Consider the following 22,150-nt stretch of genomic DNA (forward strand, 5'->3'; position numbering starts at 1 on the left):
TGCGTGTGAGGGGGGTCTCTGGGGAAGAAGGGGTGCAGCCAGAACATGGGGGGCAAGGACAAGATAGTTCTAGATAAAGGTTCTAGATTAAGGGTCGGCCTGCCTGCGTGAGGGAAAGGAGGCCAAGGCTAGAGCCCACTGGGCACCCGGGAAGGGATGGGACGGGGTCAGGGAGGGAGGGGACAGAGGAGGCGGCCTCCTAAGTTCTGTGTCTGGCTTACTGTTCCCATAGTGCCTAACGCTGTGCCTGGCATAGAGCAGGCACTGAATCAAATTCATCACAGCGGGTTTCCAGGTGAGTGAGCTCACACCCAGGCAGGAATCCCTTGAAGGCCAGAGCAGGGAGCCACTTGGTGGGACTTGGGTCCTTAAAAGACCATTCTGACTTGTAAGTGAAGAAAAAGGCAAGAGTGGGCTCACTATGAGCCCACCAGAGGCAAAACCTCTAGAGGCTACTGCACCAGTCCAAGCAAGAGGTGATGGGAAGAAGCAGATAGGGTCTAACATATAGTTTAGATGGAGGCTGTCAGGAGGTGAGCACTGAGTCCAAACCCAGGCTCTGTGAAAACCTCCCAGAGATGCTTCTGGAAGTAAGCTGGCACTCATGGACGCTGAGCTGGTGGGGAAAGTTAACTGGAACGGCTGAAGAATTAGTGGCTGGTGCTTTGCAAACCCTGTGCGGGATGTTGTGTTTCCCAGGTTTGGGCCCAAGCTGTGTGACCTTGGGCAAGTGACTTTGCCTCTCTGAGACTCAGTGTTTATCACCCTGAAACAGGCCGGAGGTACAGCAGAGGGTATCCCACCTGCGCCCCCTCTGTAATAGCTGTCTCATCTCTGCCCAGCGGGGGCCAGGCTGCAGCTGGTCTGCTCAGCCAGGTGAACTCAGGCGCCCACATGGGGCGGTGCTTCCTAGGATTTCTTCAGAGCGTCCCCACCCTCTGGCCTCATGATTCCACAGTAAGCGCTGCCCAGGGAAATCACCATAACCCAAAGCGGTTCCTGGCATTGTGCTTATAACGGTGAGAAATTCAAAATAACTAAGGCATCCAGCACCGGGAGAGGGTGGCGGACGTGCACCGGGGCAACAGCATGGGACAGCATGCAGACCCACCCCTGCTGCTGGCACTGAACTTCTCGTCGGGCTGGGGGGACGTGCTTCTGGTGAGATGCTAGGGAGAAGACTGGGCATCCTACCCGCGTCTACGGTGCTCACTAAGGACGTGGACTCTGCAGTCAGAACCCTTCTCTGCCTTTTTCTCCCCATGTGGGAGCCTGGTCTGTCACCCCTTGAAGCTTCAATTTGTGCATCTAGAAAACCAACTGACACCGCCTCCCTCCAAAGGCGAGAACAGGTAAACAAGCGGTTCGGGGAAGCCTGGGGGCGCTCAGGACCCAGTAAAGGTGACGAGATGGCAACACAAACCATCAAATTCACCTGTGTGAAGGAGGGAGGACTTGAGTTCCCCGAGGTTGTCTCCGGGAGCATTGTTTCTCCTTGCTGTACTTCACTGCTTTATCTCCGTTTTTCTCTAAAGATGTAATTGACCTTCAACGTGGAGCCAAATCACTTTATTCTCATGTAATGTGTTTTTCTGGCAGAGGTCCCCCAGTCTCAGCCTGCTGTCCTGGCTCACCTTGGGTCCCCATGGGGTCCGAGGGGACGGGAGTGATTCGGTGATGCCCACCTGCTCCCCACTCTGACCCGGGTACAGGAGCCAGCGCCCCCCTCCCACGGAAGTCCCAGGAAGGAAGTGAGTAATGCGCTGGGCACCGAGCTCGGACCGAGGCCAGATGCAGTGCTTCTGTTGTTTTCTCATCTCAAGTGTGGGGGGCGGAGGCCAACCTCTCGATGGGTGCCCGATTGCCGCTCACCTGGGACGACTAACTGTGCCGAGGCACCGCCAGGCTTCTGGCCATCCCGGGTGGGCGGCAGGAGCGGCCAGGGGCAGACCCCTCCCTCCTGCACCAGTCGTTCCTCCCTGAAAACCTCTCTTCTACCCAGGCCAGCAGGCTGAGCCTGAAGACAAAAACCCCGTCCCATCAGCACATCCCTACCCTCCCCCCCCCAGTAAAGGGAACTATGCCCTGGCCAAACTAGAAAGTTGTCATAGGCCTGCGTTGAACCCTGCCTCAGCTGTGTTAACTGTGTGGCCTTGGGCAAACCGCTTAACTTCTCTGTGCTTTGTTTCCTCTTGTATAAAATGGGGGCCAAAGCGGGCGCTCCCCAACAAGGTTGTTGCGAGAGCTGAGTAAGACAGCATACATCAAGGCAGCGCCCCTCGTAGGAGGAACTCAAGATTGTTCTCTCCTTCTCTCTGCTGTCCTGAGGCAGGCTCAGGCCGGGTTAAGGAGAGGGAAGGCTTTGAAGGCTTTACCTAAAGATCTGTCCAGCTCCTTCTGCCTTGCCCCCACCAGCCCTCAGCCCGCTGCCCAGTGCTGCTTGTCCCTTGGGGGCAGGAGAGGCATTTGTGGTGCTTTTCAATATCCTCTCTTGGTCTCTTGGGCACCAATCAGCCTTCCACCTGTTCCCTGGCTGCACGAAATTCAGGAAGTTCAACAAACGCGGAGGGCTTGGACATCCCCGTGCACTGTGCCAGAATAAACAGGGCCTGGCGCAGGGCTGCAGAGGTCCCATCCCAGGGCAAACACTGCCCTTTGCCAAGTAGGGAATTGCTTTTGCAAAGGCAGCGTGGGTGCCCGGCAGGCGGGCGAAGAGCATATCCATCAGGACCCCTGACCGCTCAGCCTCTCGGGCTGTGACGTCATTTCTTACTAACCCTGCACCGAGGGGGGGTGCAGGGGGGGGCGGCGCGAGCAACAAATGCAGGAGAGTCTCCTCCAGCCGTTAATGAAAGATACAAACGGTATTACAAAAGAAAATAAAAAAGAATGAGTAAGCTTCCTGCGGCCTCTCCGCAGAAAAACATCATCTCTGCCGATCTTAAAGGGGCTGCAAGGTTGGCAGGGAGGGCAGAAAGGAGCCGGTCTCCTGACTGGTGGAACCACTGGCCTGGCTGGATGGAAGGGTGGCCCCACCGTGCATGGCAGGCAGGTCCTCTGTGAGCCTCTGTCTCTTCAACCGTGACATGAGGATTGCAGCCCCTCCCCATGGGGGGCCCTGGGTTTCAGTGAGACAAGAGCCTTAAAGTCCTTAGCTGTGCACCTGGCCCGTGGAAGACTCAGGAGAGCAGGCTCCTGTCTCCAGTCTAGGGTGTCACACCAGCTGGGGGCACACGGCAGCACCCCACAGATGGGCCAAGTTGCTGTAAGCGTGCAAGAAAGCACGTTGCCTCCGACTGCACACTCCCACTGTACAATGTCCTCACGCAGGTGAGCGGCTCGTGTGTGCGGGGGGCCCCCGCTTCAGCGGGTGTGTCATACGTCACAAGCAGCTGCTTTGTAAACTGCAATAAAGTAATTTAATGCTAATGATGAAATCTATGCCCTCCAGTGCTCGTTATTAATAGGAATTAAATGTATTTCGGGTAACAAAATAGTGAGTAATGGAGGCAATAAACACAGCCCGCAAACCTGGCCCGCGGTGGGACTGACGTGATAGGCTGTTCTCTGGCTCACGCTGGCCCCTCGAGAAAGACCCACGCTCACTCATCAATCAGTCACCCCTGGAGAGGGCCCAGGTTACTGAGTCACTGCACGTACGGCTCAAAGGCAGGCACTGTGGGGGACGACACCTTATGAGCCACCGCTGTGTCCCACAGCTTTTCCTTCACCGAGGATTTGAAAAGTGTCCCTGTTCACTCTGAGACATTCACACACCGTCCTCCTCGCTGCACACTTTTTATTCACTTCCTCTGCACCAGAGACCCATCCGCAGCCTGACACCCTCATTTGTCCCAGATCCTCCCTGGAGCTCCAGCTCTACACAAACCCCTAGCTGCACACACCTGGAGGCACGTGTGTACCTAGACCCAGAGGGAGAGGCCTCTTGACCACGCACATGTGTGTGCGCCCATGAGCCCAGCAGGCACACGACATACACACTCAGCAGTACATGCTAGAAAAAGAGTATAAACCCGTTGGAGCCCAGCCGGGGGAGACAGGATGGCCAGAGTCACAACACACCCTGCTCCCCATTTCCCCCCAAACTTTGCAGCCAGCCTCCACTCCCGCCATGCACCCTGGGCCAGCCCAAAAGTCTCCAACCCCTCCAGGCCTTTGCTCACACTGTAAGTGCCTATCTGTCTTCTCAAGGCTTCATCATTGCCTCTGTGAACCAAGAGCCTCCACCGAGCTCCCACAGTAAGAAAAGTCTAGGTTATGCTGCAGTCACGAATAGTCCCCAAATCTGAAGAGGTTTTGACAGCCAGTGGGGTCGAGGTGGGGCTCTGCTCCACACAGCCACTCAGGGACCCGGGCTGCTGGCAGCACCACCATCAGCTCCCACCTGCTACAATATCATCACCGGCTGTGGCCGGGCAAGAGGGACGGCTCAGGCCAAAGCAACGTGTGTCCCCTGAATTCATATTGCATTGGCCAGAGTTAGTCCCACGGGCCCTCTCCCTGCACGAGGACAGAGAATCACGGTCTTCTACATTTGCTCTTGCTGTTGTCACAAATGAACACAAACTCAGGGGCTTAAACCAGTACATATTTATTCTGTTACAAAGTCAGAAGTCCAAAATGAGTCTCCAGGGTGAACATCATGGTGCCATCAGGGGCGGGTTCTTTTGGAGGGCTCCAGGGGCACCGTGGGGTGCAGGCACCCTTTTCCTCCATCTTCAGAGCCAGCAGGATAACACCTCTCCTCTCTGACCTTCTCTCTCCCTCTTGCAAGGACCTTGTGTCTGCCTGCATAATCCAGGACAGTCTCCCCTTCTCCAAATCCTTCCGTCATTTAACCACATCTGCAAAGCTCCTGTTGCCATGTGTGGCAATGTTCAAAGGTCTAGGGGTTAGGACATGATCACTCCTTTGTCTGCCATGGTGTTCCAGAAACCAGAGCTAGGACACAGGATTTCGTGGACACCCAGCATCGCCCCTGCTGTTGAGGGCTCTCCTCCCGTCTTGTCCTTGTTCACACAGCCCGTCGGGAGCAGCAGATGAGCTCTGAAAGGGCAGGAGGTGGCCTCGAGTCTCTCTGCCCAGCAGGTGCCCGGCGCATAGCAGAGGCCTGGGAAAGTTTGCAGGAAGGGAGAGAGAAAGGAAAATATGAATGAATTTGGCAAGATCGGGAGGTGTGTGAGAACCAAAGAAGCAAGAGAGAAAGTAGGCGGACGCTAATGAATCAAGAGGCCATCACAGCATACACAGCCAATCGGGAAGCGAATTGCCCTGCCATGGACGGTTCAGAGGGCTTCCCACTTCACGCCCAGACACGGAGGAATGTTGAGGAATGGTGAGTGGGAGAAGTTAGGAAAGAAAGGGTGGGAGGAGGCAGGAGACAGAAGGCGCTAGTCTGAGCCGGGTGCTGTGCTAGGTACCATCACAGCAGGACCTCCCCAACAACCTCACGAGCAGCACTGCGGAGACGAGGGGATGGGGACTGAGGAAGGACACATCCCTGATCCAAGTTCACATGGCTGGACAGTGCCTGGGCAAGAATTTACAGCCCTGTTTGGCTGGTTCTGAAACCAGCTGCCATCCCAGGACACCAGCTCCATGCCAAGCTTTACCACAATTGCTGTCAGCTCAGTGTTCCCACCTTTTAAGGTCTCAGGTCCTTTATCTGTAAAACCAAGAGGTCCATCTGGGTGACCTCCAAGCTCCCTTTCAGCTCCAGCCTCCTGGGGTCCTTGGGCAGGTCTAGTTAATGAGGCCCGGCTTCCTGGATAGATGGGGGGTCTGAACTTCTTCCCACCGACAACAGACATACAGTTCCTTTTATGTTGCCAAGAGACAATCCAGGGCAAAGGAGGGAGAGGCTCATGGCAAAGATGACTCCATGCCCCAAAAATGAGAATCACAGCAGCCCACAAGATTGTGCAAGCTGCCCTCAAGGCTGCCAGTCAGCCCTGGCCCGGAGGAGGGCTGTTTACACTCCCCGAGTATGTGCTTGCAGTCAACCCTGTTGCTGAGTGCACAGCCCTGACGGCTGCCAGGAGTGTCTGTGTGTGGACAACAGGGATGGGCCTCGCCAGGCCCTTTATCCCAGATACCAGACACCTGCTAGTTTGTTCATTCATTCATTCATTCATTCATTCATTCATTCGTGTACTCGATCATTCCCTGAGTGTTTGCCAGGCATTGTGCAAGGCACCAGGGATAGGGAGGTAAACAAGACAACGTCTTAATGAGTCTCTAGGACCTAAGGACCTCAAAGAACAGTGAGGCACTAAATATAGATAATGACCCTCCCAGCAAGGTTGGTGCAACAGTAAAGGTATGTGCCTGGAGGTCAGGGAACACAGGGCAGGGGACTTAGGTATCTTCCTATGGAAAATATTTAACTAATAGTTTAAAAAAAATCCAAACAAGATAATAACTCTCTACTCAATTACCTTTCAAAACATTTTTTCCTCGTGAATGTAGATAGGTGAGAATGTCACATTCAGTTTTCTTTAAATTCCACTGGAGGCCTCAGTCATTTTGAGAACTCTGTCTGCTAGGGCCATGCAAAGGTCCTGGGGCTTATACAAATACCCATCCTCCCAGAGGGCATACTCTGATATCCAATGGCCGCTGCTATAAGCCTGGTTGGAGGCTCAGGACACTGGGTTATGGCTGTGATTCCAGTTTTTCTGGACAGAGAGCTTTGGAAAATCATAGCCATGTCCTGAGGTGTGGCTATGCAGGGGGCCAAGGTCCCACCTCTGGGCCTTGGGGCCCCTTTGCAGTTGCGAGGAATCTTCCCCCTTCCTTCCTACAATTCCTCCCACTGTTTTACTGGGACTGCCTGCATGTTTCCTTTCTTGAGCTTTCTTTTTTACAACAACAACAACAACAACAACAAAACAAAACAAAAACAGGAAAAAATGTTACCTTCAAGCAGCTTCTGGTTGGGTCCTATAAGTGCCCCCTGGATTCAGAAGTAGGGAGGGGTCTGGCTACAAACCTGGGGACACTGAGAGGGAAAACACAAGGGAGAAAACCCAAAATCATATTTTAATAAATTATGTCTTGTGCTATTATCTGTCTACTTTTATCATTTCTTTAGCATATATTCTAGAAATGAAGCCAAAAGATCAGCACATTTTAAAGAATATTTTTCAAGTTGCTGTTCTAAATGTTTACACCAATTCACCCTCCCCCTAACTATGTGCCAGCATTTCCTTTTTCTTTTTTTTTTTAAGATTTTATTTATTTAACAGAGAGAGAGCACAAGCAGGGGAAGTGGCAGGCAGAGGGAGAAGCAAGCTTCCTGATGAGCCAGGAGCCCCATGCAGGACTCGATCCCAGGACCCTGGGATCATGACCTAAGCCAAAGGCAGGCACTTAACCGACTACGCCACCCAGGCGCCCCCAGTGATTCCTTTTTCACTGTCCCATCAGCAGCATAGAGTCTAAGGGCTGGTTTTTTTTGTTTTTGTTTTTCATTTTATAAACTAAAGGATTTTATTTTCAATATTATTTCATTTCTTTATTCATGTTGCTCGTTGACTTTAGAAGTTTAATTTTATTTTTTTTTTTTTTTTAAGATTTTATTTATTTATGTGACAGAGAGACAGCCAGCGAGAGAGGGAACACAGCAGGGGGAGTGGGAGAGGAAGAAGCAGGCTCACAGCAGAGGAGCCCGATGTGGGACTCGATCCCGGTGTGCCGGGATCACGCCCTGAGCCGAAGGCAGACGCTTTAACGACTGCGCTACCCAGGCGCCCCTAATTTTATTTTCTACACTCCTTTTAAAGAAACAAGTTTCTGGGAAAGTGTGGGTGGACAGCCCCTAGAGGAGCCTCAGAATTTGCTAAGGTCGCTTCTAATGCGTCCTTGCGGAGGTCTTACCTCACCTGGGGCACCTTCCCCACCTTGTTTGACTGTGGAATTCCAGCTGGCGCTTGCAGACCCTACACACGTCGCCCCACCTCCAGAAACTTTCCCAGGTCTCCCTCTTCCCATGGGTTGCCTGAGAGCCTGGCTCATACCTGGGCTCTTCTACCCACCTGTACCATGGGGGGAAAGGGGGGCGGAAGGCTGGCCTGTTGGAGCCCCAGGTTCCTCCAGGGCAGGTAGGATCACGCTTGTTGCTTGAGGTTGGAGTGAACAAGAGACAGGATAAAGTCTAGAAAGTGCCCGGCAAGCACTTGGCACTTGGTACATGGTCAGTGAATTTTAGCTATTATATTGTTACTATTGCTATTATTATTCTCCTTCTGTTTCTGAAAGGCAAGGGAGTGGCTTTTATCTTCATGTCTTTGGTTGCTGGCCCAGAATGCCAGAGTAAATCAATCAAAGTGCTTATTGAGTAAAGCATTTCTCTGCCCTTGGCACCGGCTTGCCGTCTGTAAGACTGGGATGTGAGAAGCGCTATCTCCCTTGATCGCATAGTTGGACACCCGTCCCTTTGCCCCATGCCGCACCCTGCCCCGGGACCCTGCTGGAGGCGGGGGAATTTGCGTTCCCACCATCCCTTGCTTCCAGGGGTGGCCACGTGACCCACTTCTGGCCAATGAGACGCCAGCAGAGAGCTCCCGGGAGACCCTCTACTTTCTTGCTGGAGCCAAGGCAGCCATCTTGCCACCTTGAGGCTTTTGTGTGCTGGAGTTGTGTGGAAAGCTGGAAAGAGCCCAATCCTTGTTGGCATCACCAGCAGCTGACCAAGACCAGAAACCATCCATGTCCAGAATTCTTAACTTGTTAGAAAAATGAAACTCCGTTTGTTTAAGCTACAGTAAGTCAAGTTTGTTGTTCAGTGAAGTCAAAGGCATTTCTGATACCTACAAGCTTGCTTTAAGACGTTCATCAAATATTACAACCCTTCCCTGCCTTTCCTTCTTGTTCCTTGTTCTCCTTTAAAAAGGAAAGCTGAGGAACCCCAGAACACACTGCTTCACCTAGGCACCTGCCAGCTTCTCTACCCCAAAAAGGGGCTAGGAGTCACAGAAGCCCTGAATGCCGAGACGAGACACATTGCCCGGTGGCGCCGCCAAGGAGAGGGTGGGTGGGAGGCACCTGCTGGGCACCCGGGGCTCACCCTGTGTGAGGGCACACCCAGCTCCTCGCTGTCCAAGGGAAAGTGCTGCCTCTGGCGGCATCCAAAGAAGGTGAGACAGGGCTCCCACGTCGTAGACTCTTCCAGATCCCCCCAGCTCCTTGCAGGGAGTAAAGAGCCTGCCCTTGCTAAGGCCTAGGCACTAGTATCTACTATGTACCAGGTTCTTTTCGTTTCGGGAGAGCCCTTTAATATAGGACTTTTCATCCCCATTTATAAAGGAGGAAACCAAAGGACAGGAGGGCCAAATAGCTCTCCCAAGGTCGCACCCCTAGGAAGTGGGAGAATTTGGGTCCCCTCCCAGAGATAACCCCACAACGTGATATGTTATTTCAGAGACTATTTTATTTGTGTCTCGCATACAAGCGCGATTCATTCCCAACTGAGTGCCTTTGTCCTGGCTCCGCCTGCCCCCTCCCCGAATACCCTCCCCACTCTGTTGGCATCTGGTTCCAGCTTCCAGGCTTCTTCCTCTCTAATCATAAGTCACTACCACTTATCGAGAGCACACAGCAATATTTTGCAACCGCCCTAAGAGACAGGTGTCTTCATCGCTGCTTTCCAGATGGGGAAACTGAGGCTCGGAGAGGCGCAGCTGCTGGCCTCCGCCACACACCAGTAAGGGAGCGGCCAGGACCCAGAGCCAGCTCTGCCAGGGGCAGTGTCCACAGAAGAGCTGGGGACAGGCCGCATGGGGTTGTATCCAGGTGAAGGTCAGGCCTCCCAAAACGCCTGGTCTGGCCCCTTCTCTCCTCCCCCACGCTTGGCCCTGCAAATTGGCTTTGACCTTTCTTGCCCCTGCCTTTGAGCTTCTCCCCATTCACGGCGGAAACCACAAAGGGAGAAAGAGGGCGGGCTCGAGGGAAGGGCCCCTCCCGCCTGGGCCCCGGGGCCACGCCCCCGCAGGCGCAGGAGGCCTCCAGTATCTGTTTGCACAGTTGGGGCGCTTGCTCCGCACCCCACCTCCGGAAGAAAAGCACCACGAGGTCATCTGTTTACTCTGGGATTAGCGGCTCCCAGCGGGAGCTCTTTTCCTCGGAGATGAAAAGAAAGCGGACAATCTGTCAGGTAAACAGGCGACATTGTTCCCCACGATGTCAGGGCCCCTTTGTGGGCCGGCCTTTGAGGTCGGTGGCTCCCTCTCGCAGGGAGAGCGCTTACTCAAAGGAAATGAGAAGCCCTGGCTGGCGCGCAGGTCGCCTGCTGCAATGTAAGCGGGGACAAAGGGCCCGGACAGTGGCTGATTGGCCTCCACAGCCCCCTCTGCACTTGTCTCTCCGTGTGGGTCCCTTGAGTCCAGCCAGCCGGGCATGGAGCCACTGTCACAGATGGGGAAACTGAGGCTGGCGGGAGCCTCCCCCCAAACATAAGAGTGCTCCTGGCATTGCAGGTGTGCGCTGGAAGGAAAGCAGGGCCTCTAGTCTAAGCGCCTCACTCTTCGGATGGGTAGCAGGAGGCAAGAGAACTGGTGCAGCGTGCTTTCTAGACTAGCTGCCTCTGATGGATGGGGGGGGGGGGCACTTGGCAGCCTTAACCACCTCCTCCAATAAACTGTTCAGTTTTCCAGATGCTTGGAATATTTCAACAGTTGGACAGGGCTGGTCATGGCTGTGCCTGCTGCCTCTGACATTGATGTGACAAGGTTTCACCTTTGGAAGGAGGGAGGTGTGGAGGCCCAGCTCACAAGCGCGTGTGTGCCTGGGAGTCAGGACGCCCAGGTTCCAGACAGGCTCTGTGCCCAGTTTGCTCTGTGGTCCCAGGCAAGCCACTTGCCCTCTCTGGGCTGCAGGGGTTTTTGTTCATCAAACAAGACATAAGGTGCTCTCCATGGGCCTTTCCCCTCTGACAGCAGGGATGTCTAGGGAGGGCACAGGTCTCCATTTAGGAGGAGCAGATGGAGGGGGGTGAACAGCCCTTCTGGGAAGGAGGGGGCCACTTGAACCCCACGCCCTCTTCTGACACTCAGGGGACTGGTGAGGCGGTGCGAGCGAACACCCTGGGCCCAGTGGCAAAGCTCCAGGCAGTGGCCTGCCGTGGGAAGAGAGCACTGTCGCGAGGCGATGAGACCACAGGCCCAGGAGCACTCTGACCGGGTCGGGTTCCCAGCCTGTTACTCACCAAAAGCCCATCCTCAGGCAAGTGATGCAGCCTCCTGGCCTGTGACATGACACCCACGGGGCCTGAACCCCACCCTGCCTGAGTTTCCTGGATGGAGGGGTCCCGAGGGAGCAGGAGCTGGGCCATACTTGACACTGCCACCACCATCTGATCCTGTCCCCCTTCGGGCCTCCCTCTCCCGGGGCCCCCCTGCCATTGGCCTGTCCCAGGAGAAGACTCACCCTCCCCGCCATCCAGACGCCAGGTCACTCTTCAGCCTGCAGGGGATAGAGCCACAGAATGGAATAATCTGATTACTCTCCCAAAGTACAGGGAGAGCTGAAAGAAGGCCGGGTGGAAAAAGGCCCAGAGCCCTGGCCTGACAGAGAGGCGACCACCAACCACAGAACTGGCTCCAGGATGAGTCCGGGAACCGCCTGGACTTCGGCTTGGTCTTTCGAGGGCAGCAGTGGACCAGACATGTGCCTGACCCCCCACTCCCAGCCAGGCACCAGCTCTCAACCGACCCTGAGCCTAATAGGCACCAGCAGGAAAGAAACTGGAGGCCAGCGTGTTCTCACCACACGATTCCAGGATCCAGAGCCAGTCCCTGGTGACCCGGAGGGGGAGGGGATACCAATACTGAGCTCAGCTTCTCCTCTGACGCTTCCCAGGACTGAATGAGGGCAAGCTCCCTGCCCCCTCCAACCACGGGGCTGTCCCTCCTAGGTCCCCCAGCTGAGCTGCGTGTGAGCTGTGCGGCCCTGGGCAAGTGACTTGCTTTCTCTGAGGCTCGCCTCACCATTTAGATGGGCATTTGAGGGAATGCGTCTTTTGCTGGAGGAAACCCAGGCCTCCCGTCCACCCTTCTCCCCTTTTTTAGCTCCAGGAAACAAGGTCAAGACTAGCTCCCAAGGACTTTGGTTTTTCAAGAATCCTAGTATTTGGGGAGAGACTCAGATGCAGGTGCCAGAGAAGTTTCTAGCTGCAGTTGAAAACAAATTTTAACCTCAGAGATATACTACAAACACCACTCCTTCCTCACTTTCCTTTTTTCTCTCTTAAGGGTTGCCCTAGCGATCTGTTTTTAATGGGATTCAACTGGATAAATGTGGTCCAAAGACCTTTCTGCAGTGTGGATCCTCCTGGACCATTCCGCCACTTTGGTGCCCACCACCTCACGAGGCAGCTAATTCCATTGGCTCAACATTTCTGACTTCTCGAAAGTGCTTCAGTTAACCAGACACTTGCCTGTCTTCCTGCAGCTTCTACCTGTCAGCCAGCTTCCAGCTGCCCAGCACGCTGTGCATCCCGCATGCTTGTGGGGGGGTGGGAGGGCGGGCTCAGATCAGACCCCTGGGGTTTGCCTGCCAGCCACTCCCCTTACCAGCTGAGATACACGGCCCACGTGATTTTCCCTTCCTGTGCCTCAGTTCCCTTACCTGTAAAGTGGGAATAATAAAAGTCACTGCAGAAGATTGTTAGGAGGTCCCAGTGAGATAACACAAGGAAAGCTCTTAGCGCAGTGCCCAGCACCAACCACGGTAATTATATGCTGCTCTGGCTGTTATTTTTTCTTTGGTATCTGCAGTGCCTTGAAAAGAATGGAGGGCTCCAGTCATACCCCCTCACCTCGATACCAACTTCTCTTCCCCAGACTGAGCAGACGCAGCCCTTCCTTTGGTCAATCCCCTGTGGCTAAGTCTTAGATTCCAACACCCAGGCCAGCCTCTCCCAAATCCCCAAACAAGAAAACTTCGAGAAGGAGCAGGCTTCTTCTGACAGGACCGGCAGTTACGCAGCATGGGGAGGGCAGAACTCGACTCAGAATCATGAACTCTTGGCCTTTTGGGGATTATAGCTGTTCAAAGGTGGGAAGAGCTGTCTCTGGAGGGAGGAAGCTCCCCATCCCTGGAGGTATTCAAGGTGGATGACCATCCAACAGGAAGGTTACAGAAGGGGTTCCTGCACTGAGTGGGAAATAGAAGCAAATGGCATCAAAGATAGACGCTCGTCCTGATGAAGAAACGAGAAATTCCTCCGTCATTCATTCAGCCAGGACTTGTTGTTGAGTGCCTAGCTATGACTAGCTCCATTACCTTGCTGGGTGGTGTCAGAGGGGAGCCGAGACTTTTATTACCCCCCAGGAGCCAAGACTTTTATTCCCCCCTTGACATTTCCCCCACCTTTTTAAAAAAGATCTTTTATTCTTTTAAAGTAATCTCTACACTCAACATGGGACTTGAACTCACAACCCCAAGATCAAGAGTCGCATGCTCTACCGACTGAGCCAGCCAGGTGCCCCCTCTAACCCCCCGCTTTTTTTTTTTAAAGATTTTTTAAAAACTTCTCCTTCGACTCATGGATTATTTTTTGATTTCTAGTTTGATTCCACTGGGGTCAGAGAAAACACTGTGTAGGATTTAAATTCTTTTAAATTTATTGAGGGTTTTTATGGTCCAGGATTTGATCTATATTGATAGATGTTCCATGTGCACTTGAGCAAATGTTCTGCTGTTGTTGGGTGGAGTGTTCAATCAGCTGGATCCTGGCGGTTGATGGTGTTGAGTTATCCTGTATCCTTGCTGATTTCCTGTCTAGCTGTCAGTTAAGAGAAGAATGTTAGACGCGCCAACGGCATTTGTAGATTTATCTACGTCTCCTTTCAGTTGTATCATTTTTCACTTCACTATTTTGCAGCTCTGTTGTTTGGCGCATCCGCATTTAGGTTTGCTATGTCTTCTTGACGGACTGACTCTTTTATCGTTACATAATGTCCCTCTTTGCCTCCAAGAACTTTCTTTGCTCTGAAGTCGACTTTGATATTAAAATAGCCACTTCTGCTTTCCTTTGATTAGTGCTTTCATGATTCATCCTTTTCATCCTTTTACTTTCAACTTACTTACATCACTATGTTTGAAGGGGATTTCTTCTAGGCAACATATGGTTGGGTTATGTTTTATAGTCAACTCTGCCCATCTCTATCTGTTAGTTGATATATTTAGATCTTTTAGATTTACTGTAATTGTTGATATTTAGGGCTTAAATCTGCCATTTTATTTTTTGTTTTCTGTTTATACTCTGTATTTTTAACTTTTCTGTTTTCTGTTTCCTTCCTTCCTGTAGGTTACTTGAACATTTTTAGAATTCCATTTTGACTTGTCTGTAGTGGTTTTGAGTATATTTTTTGTATAGCATTTTTAGTGGTTGCTTTTCTGGAAGGATGGGGTCCAGAGAGGCTGGAGGTTTCTCTGCCTACACTCTGCCTGTCCCACCATCTTCTGGCGATCTTCTCTGTGTTGGCCAAATGGAAGTCCTTATAGCATATCCTGTTGACTGTGTACAGGTCTCCCGCTATTGGTTGGTTAAGGAGCTTTCTCTTGAGCAGGAGCCCTGAGTGGCTTGTCATCTGCTGTTAGGCCTGGGCTTTGAGGAGGCCATGCCTCATCAGAGCCCCACCAAAGCCATCCTCCCTGGACTGGACAGGCTCTGACTGCAATGCCTTCCCAGTGCAATTGCCATGCATTCATGACCTCACTCACTTAATTATGGACTAGCCACACCTGAAATTGTTCTAGTAAGCAGTGTGACCGACTCTGGAATTGAGAGAATATGGCCAGCCATGTGACCTTCTGAATTGCTGCCCATGTCATGATTCGAGGAAGAAGCTTTGTCATTTATAGTACATAGTCATGTGCACGGGGATGTGGTAGCCACTTGCTCAGCCATCTGTAAATGCCAGGCTAAGTATGTCTCCCTTTCTTCATCTATAATAATCCATGCATGCATTCACTCATTGATTCCACCGTGCCTGCTCTGGGCTAGGCCTGGGAGGTCGGGAGGATTCGGAGGAAGTGAGTCCACCATCCAAAGCACATCTTGCCCACCCTTCAGGACCCACTTGAAGATCATCATGGGCAAATGTCCATGGCTGTGGACACTCAAATGCTCATGTATAGAAGAGAGCATTGGCTGGGGGGTGAGGATAAGAGTGAAGTATAAAGGGATCTCCACAGGAGGGCCACAAGCTCACCTCTCTCATGATGATTTGCTCTCTCCCCTCCCAGTATTCCTGCCAAGCTGAGGCCAGGGCTCCTCAGCTCACAGCTCCCCAGCCTCCATGCCCAGCAGACAGCACTTGCCCAAGTTGTCCTTGCCTGTCCAAATGTCCAGAGGAAAGCTAAAGAGAACCAGAATCCTGGCCTTACTTGCTGTGCAATCCTGTTCCTGTCGCTATGTCTCTGAGCCTTCTGGATAACAAGAAGGGCTGGATTGGATACTCCTGAGACTAGAGCTCTGTGCAGAACAAATTCCCGCTAAAGTGTTGTGAGCTTAAAGTCACATGTGGCAGGGAGGGAAGGCGGGGCTGTCTTTTTAGAGACCCTTCCCCTTCCCTCTAATGAATACAAGGACGGTGCTTAATCCAGAGGAGCTGGGAGGCAAACTGCAAACCTAGTTCTCCACAGCCAGCTCTGCCTTTGCCTTCACTCATTCATGCTGTCCATCAAGTACAGTTTTGTGTTGGGAATATAACAATTGACAAAGCAGAGTCTTATAGTCTAGTAGGCAGTATATCCACATCCACATTCCTAGAATGAGAAGAGGTATAATGGGGAAGTATAACACAGGAGGATTCAACTACTGTGGTAGTTAGGGGAGCCTCCCTGAGGTGTCATTTCAACAGAGACCTAAAGGATCAACAGGAGTTAGCTGGTGACGTTGGGAGAGCACAGAGAGTTCACTCCAGGGAAAGGGAACAGCACGTGCAAATACCTAGAGACAAGATTGCTCCCTCTGGGGCAAGCCAGCCACCATGTTGCAAGGAAACTCAAGCAGCCCTCTGAGAGGCCCTTGTGGTAAGAATGGAAACTTCCTGCCCTGTCTCTCTCCTCCTTTCATGACAGAGTATCTACACCCCAGGTATCCACTTCCTCACCTTTCACTCACTTTTCAAACCACTTGGTCTAATTTCTTGCTGTTCCCAGGAAACCCAAGCCACCAAAATGGCTCTGGCCAAGGGCCCCTGTGACCCTCTGGTTGCTAGGCTTGTTGGGCACTTTGTAATCCTCATTTACTCATGTCTTCAGTGACCTCCAACATGGTAGCCCTACCTCCACCCTGGTTCCATGAGTCCTCTGATGCTTGGGCTTTCCCTAGGCCCCTCAGCATCCAACCCCTAAGCCTCCCTCTTTTCTCTGGTCTGTTATGGGGCACACTCTCCCACCCTTGAAGCCGAGCACCTCAAGGCCATAACCCAGCTCTGTCCTCATTCCTCGGCTCCAGACCTGCACACGATGCGTCTCCTGGATGGCCCTCAATGGCACTCCTCAGACACCTGAACTTGTCGTCATCCCCTGAGATGTGCCTTACCACTTGGCTCCCAGGCTTGCTCAGTGGTGTCCCCTGGCTACTCTGCTGCCCCAAGCGGGAGTGGAGGGATCAGCACTGACTCCCCTTCCCTTTTACTCCCCACTTCCAAGTTACCAAGCCCTGTCATCTTCCTTCACCCCTAGATTTCTCTCAGATCCTCTTCTCTTTACCCGCACTGCCACCCCGTTAGTTAGGCCTCCAAGCCTCCCACCTGGGTGCTGCAGGATCCTCTTGACTGCTGTCTCTGCCTGACCCCTGTGCCTTCCCAGCTCCCAATCTATCCCACACATCCCAGAGTGCCCTTGTGAAGCGGCACTGTGCCACACCTCTGCTTGACACACCCCAGAGCTCCCCAGGGCTTTAGGTTTGAGCCCATCCTCCTCCCCTGGCCCACGAGGGCCCACCTGACCACAGCCTGCCCCCTCTCCGGCCTCCCCTGGGCCACACCCCCTCTCTCTGTTCACTCAGCCATTGTGCTCATCTAACATTGCCTCCGTTATTGCATAACAAATTCCCACCAACTTGGTAGCTAAAACAACAACAAGCATTTATTACCTCAGGTTTCTGAGGGACAGGAATTTGGGAGTGGCTAAGCTAGGCTGCTCTGGCTCAGCGCCTTTCATGAGACTCCACTCCAGATGTCAGCTGGACTGCAGTTATCTGAAGGTATGAGTGGGGCTGGCACATCCACACCTAATATGCCTCATGGGGAAGGCAGGGAAGGAGGAGGTGGCAGCTCAGCACCAGGGACAGGTCTGGGGGGGCTGGCTTCCCAGCAACAGGATGGACTCAGTGCTCTGAAAACATCCTCTACTTTGGGGAGGACCCTAGCACCTACCTGGGAGGTAGGAGGGGAAGGGGGCTCTTCCTCTTCCTGGGTGGGGGACTACCATGCTCCTCCCCATCAAGAGTCTCATTTCTGACCACACAGACAAGTCCACAGCCTTTTAGTGCCACCGTTAGGAAGCCACCAGGGTACAGGGGATAATTCCCAGCCTAATTCCAGCCACCACACTCCGGACCCCATTCTTCACATCTCCCGCTGTGGGCTTAGGCCAGTCCCCTCCCCTCTGAAGGCACTGGATTCCTGGAAGGGTTGGACCAATGATCCAAACATTCCCATTGGCTCTAAAATGTAATTGTTGAATGGAACCTTCCCTTCCTTACCCTTCATCCAGCCAGACCCAGGCCCATTTGAGCTCTGCCAAACTGCCCTGTTTCCCCTAAAATACCAAGTTGCCCCAGATCTCATTCGTTACCTCCAGAGGCCAGGAACTCTGTGCCATTTAGGTCCCTGTTGCCAATGTTTTCAGGTGGGTCACTCTCCTGACAGTCCCAGGTTGGGCCCAGCACTGTCAGAACACCCTCTGGTGAAGCCTGGAGTAATTTCCCTGCTAGTGCCAGAGACTTCCCGTATTCCAGAACAAGGCAGATTTTAGGAAAGGGATTGGAGCACCTGGAGGGCTCAGTTGGTTAAGTGTCCGACTCTCAACCTCCACTCAGGTCTTGATCTTAATCTCAGGGTCATGAGTTGGTCACCTTATTGGGCTCCATGCTGGGTGTGGAGCCTACTTGAAAAAGAAGAAGGAGAAGGAGAAGGAGAAGGAGAAGGAGAAGAAGAAGAGGAAGAAGAGGAAGAAGAAGAAGAAGAAGAAGAAGAAGAAGAAGAAGAAGAAGAAGAAGGGGAAGAGGAAGAAGGAGAAGAAGAAGGTGGAGGAGGAGGAGGAGGAGGAGGAGGAGGAGGAGGAGGAGGAGGCGAGAAGGAAGGAGAGGAAGGAGAAGAAATGGGGAGCTACCATTTGCAGATGCATCAACACATAGCTCTCTTTTCCAGTCTCATTAGTGAACCCATGTTGGCATCAATGATAAAGGCAGGGTGGCTCTGTGTACCCTCCACTTGTCTGCGGGGCTTCCACCTGCCCCCCACCACACCATTTGCTCAGCAGCATTCCCACCCAGGTCCTCTGCTTTGACTCTCATCAGTGATCCTTGTCTTATTTCTGTGGGTTTGCCAGGATCTATGTAGGGGGCTAGATGTGTCCCCTGCACTCCCTCAGCAGCCCAGAGTCTCCCCCAGGCCCCCCTGCCTCTGCTTCTGCCTCTCTCTCCACCTGGCCTCAAATCCAGCCCCTGGACTGTCTGTTGGGCTTACATATTCTATACCTTTCCTTGGATGCCAGTTACTGGGGTCCCGCCTCCCCTCTCAGCTTCTAACCAGAGTCCACCCTATATCCACACAGGCATAAAGTGTCCCCAGGACACCCACTGGATGGCAAACTGCTACAAATCCGTGTTCAGAGCCCTATAACTGAAACAAGTATTACTATCCTTATTTTGCAGATAAGGAAACTTAGACAATATTTTATAAGCTGGAAATCAAAAGGCAAGGTGCCAACCGAAATATACTTACACAAAAGGAACCGCAAGAGAAGAGATTATCTTGACCCACTTGGTGGTCTGAATGGAGTAACCACTGCTAGGAAAGAGGCATTTCGGCGGGGGGGGGGGGGGGGTCTCTTCAGGCTGACAGCAGCATCCTGACAGGACAGTGAGTGATAGAGGGACTGGGGGCTCCAAACCTGTTCCTGTGGAGTTTCCCTCTGAACCAGGAGGGAAAGAGGGAGGGAGAGGTGGAGGGAAGGAAGGGAAGGCCGTGGCCAGTGTGCATGGACTTTTCTGAATGATGGCGTCAGAGGCGTTAGGAAGTTCTGCCCTCTGACGCACACAGCAACCAACACTCATTCAGGGCACCACTCACTGCTTCCTTACAGGTCTTGGAGTCCAATCCCAGATTCCTCAGCCCAAACTTCCCACGGGGGCAGGGGGAGGGCTCTGCTAGGAGCTGCAAGTGTCCAGGTTGCCAGACTCATATGGCAGGTGAGTGAACTGTAGATCAGAGATGCTTGGAAACTTGTCCAAGGTCACAGAGCTGATAATGGGCAGGGCTGCCTGACCCCAAAGCCCTCACCCCTCCCAGAGCACCTATGGCCTCATGCAGGGCCTGCTCCCATCCTGCTGCCATCTGCTTACTGGCCTCACACATAGCATCTACCTCCCTGCTTGCCTGGCCACGTCTCCCCCTGCCTTTCCTTATCATCCCAAATATTCAAGCCTGCCTCCTTCAGGAAGCCCTCCCTGCAGTTCATAACAGATATCAGACACTGAACCCTGACACCCACATAACCCAACCCCAGAGTACACACAATTTTACACTATCTTCCAAGAGTTTCTCTGATTGAATTATCCCCTGAACTCTACCCCTTTCCTACAACAACAATGGGCATATAGCAGGTATGCAGTAAATATTCTTTTAACTTGAATTAAATGTAGCCCCTTTCTTCTGCTATATTCCTGCACCAGGGACTTCAGACTGAAGCCAGGGCAGACACAGGGATAAGGAGTTAGTTTGGGGCTGCTGTCCCTTCCCTGGCAGATAGGAATGAGCAGGCCAGCCAGAGCTCTCTTGCCCAAGAGGCCCAGGGTGCGAGGGTTGGGTCCTTCGGGGCCCAAGGAGCAAGGCCGGAAACCCCATACACAGGTAGTTGTTCTGGAAAGTCTGCCCTAGTCCTACTACCTCCCAAATCTTACCTTTATCCTTTAGACAGAGTACTTACAATTCCACCGTTGTTGCATTCTTATCAATCCTGCCAGCTTTGACAGTCTCAGGAGTCCTGCAAGCTCTAAATATCACCTCTTCTGGGAAGCCTACCTTAATTCCTAGGGGGCTGGTCTCCCCCAGCCTTCTGTAAATGCCTTCTTTCATGTACTGGCCTGAATTCTGTCACACTCCCCATTCAGGGCCCCCAGGATGGCATCCGGCCCTCAGTAGACACTAAATATGGTGGTGTCAACATCACTTCGCCAAGACACTCGGAGGCTTCAAGACAGGCGAAGGTTGGTGACCAGCAGAGGATGGGTGGCTGGTGCTCTCAGCTCTCCTCACCCAGCTTTGAGGCCTTGGACAGGCCACCTTCTTGCCTGCCATCGCCTGCTCACAAGGGACTCCTCATCCTCTGGACCTCAGCCTGGGCATTGGGCCATGCTCAGCAGGGGTGCGTGGGGGGGACCCAGGCTGTGGGTGGGCCCAGCATGGCACCCGGAGCTTCCCTGGGCAGGTCAACAGGTAGGAACCAGGTGTTGAAACCTGCCAGCGGGGGCTGCAACCCCGTGGCTTTGTCTTCACAACCAGTCTGGGCAGTTTCTGTGTGGGGCACCTCATCGCTTGGAATCCCACCCGTTCAATGGGAGCTCCCATCCCCAAGGTCTGATCAAAGTAAGGGTTCTGGGCAGTTCCATAGCCAAGGCTGGAGGCCTCTCCAAGCTGGAGTTCCTAAAGGCCAGCTCGCCACCTGAGCCACTCCACCTGCTCCCAACATAGCCTGGGGAGTTCAGCAAAGGCTGGGCCAATGCCTTCCATGAACCACTAAAATTTTTCATTGTTTACCAAAGTTATACATATTCATTATGGAAAAGTTGGAAAACACATTTACAGCAAAAATAAAATAATATAAAATAAACGTCACCTGTAATTCCAATTCCACTAGCTACAGATGCACACTTCTTCCATTCTGGAGTGCTTCCTTTTAGGCTTTTCTATGCCTTTATACTTAAAAAAAAAAAAAAAAGTGGCTTCTATTGAGCCCTGTTCTGATACCCGCTGAGCTGGCAGAGTTCTGCAGGCTACTATGTCTCCAAGCCATTAAAAACTCCTAGTGCTTTCTAACAACACCCAGAGCACAGCCACGTGCCCTGATTTAAGGAACCCATCCCCTATTGTTGGGCATTGGGGTTGCTCCTAATTTTCCCCTAATGTACACAATTCTTCACGATGACTCTTGTAGCTTTATCTTTGTGATCCTCCTAGGGACAGATTAAGACTTGAGAGACCCCCAAGCCCCTGGCAACATTTGGCGCACTCTCCCTGGCCCTCCCCCCTACAAGACGCACTATGAAATACAAGCAGTAAAATAAGGCTCCGGACAGCTGGCAAAGTTCTGGACTCCCCCTGATGCATTACGCCTCGTTTAAAGTGTTAAATTCATTTTTTTTAAAGATTTTACTTATTTATTTGACAGAGAGAGACACAGCCAGCGAGAGAGGAAACACAAGCAGGGGGAGTGGGAGAGGAAGAAGCAGGCTCCCAGCAGAGGAGCCCGATGTGGAGCTCAATCCCAGGACTCTGGGATCACACCCTGAGCCAAAGGCAGACGCTTAACGACCAAGCCACCCAGGCGCCCCTGAAGTATTAAATTCATTTTTAAACTTCTTTTTCACTCATTTGGAAGGGGATGCCCCCGCTTTGCTGGCACCCCAGCACATGCTAGGGCTTCCTGACATCCCTGCCCAGCTGTGACTCTTACTTCAAGGTAACTTTTGGGAGGAGAAATATCCAGGTCAAGGGTTCTCCCACATGGGAGACTTTTTGGTCCATGTCTCTGTCTGGCCTCGCTCACCATGGAATTCATGGCCTGTCACATACCTACACTTAGTAACTCTCTGGTGAGTGATTGATTATTGCCAAATGTCCCCAACCCCCCCTTCTGCCCTCACAGGCTGTACCATCGGAGCCGCTATGTG

The 22,150-nt window shown here is 52.6% G+C and overlaps 1 long non-coding RNA gene across 1 annotated transcript; it reads right to left on the reverse strand.

Annotated features, from left to right (window-relative positions):
• Nucleotides 1-4,554: 4,554 nt before the first annotated feature.
• Nucleotides 4,555-11,657, reverse strand: LOC125281347 (uncharacterized). The gene is made up of 3 exons (XR_007188512.1): nucleotides 11,446-11,657; nucleotides 6,940-7,021; nucleotides 4,555-5,131 (listed from the first exon to the last, which is right to left on the reverse strand). It is a non-coding gene; the product is annotated as an uncharacterized LOC125281347 (long non-coding RNA).
• Nucleotides 11,658-22,150: the final 10,493 nt, after the last annotated feature.

This window comes from Ursus arctos, unplaced genomic scaffold (genome assembly GCF_023065955.2).
Source record: "Ursus arctos isolate Adak ecotype North America unplaced genomic scaffold, UrsArc2.0 scaffold_1, whole genome shotgun sequence".
Taxonomy (NCBI): Eukaryota; Metazoa; Chordata; class Mammalia; order Carnivora; family Ursidae; genus Ursus; species Ursus arctos.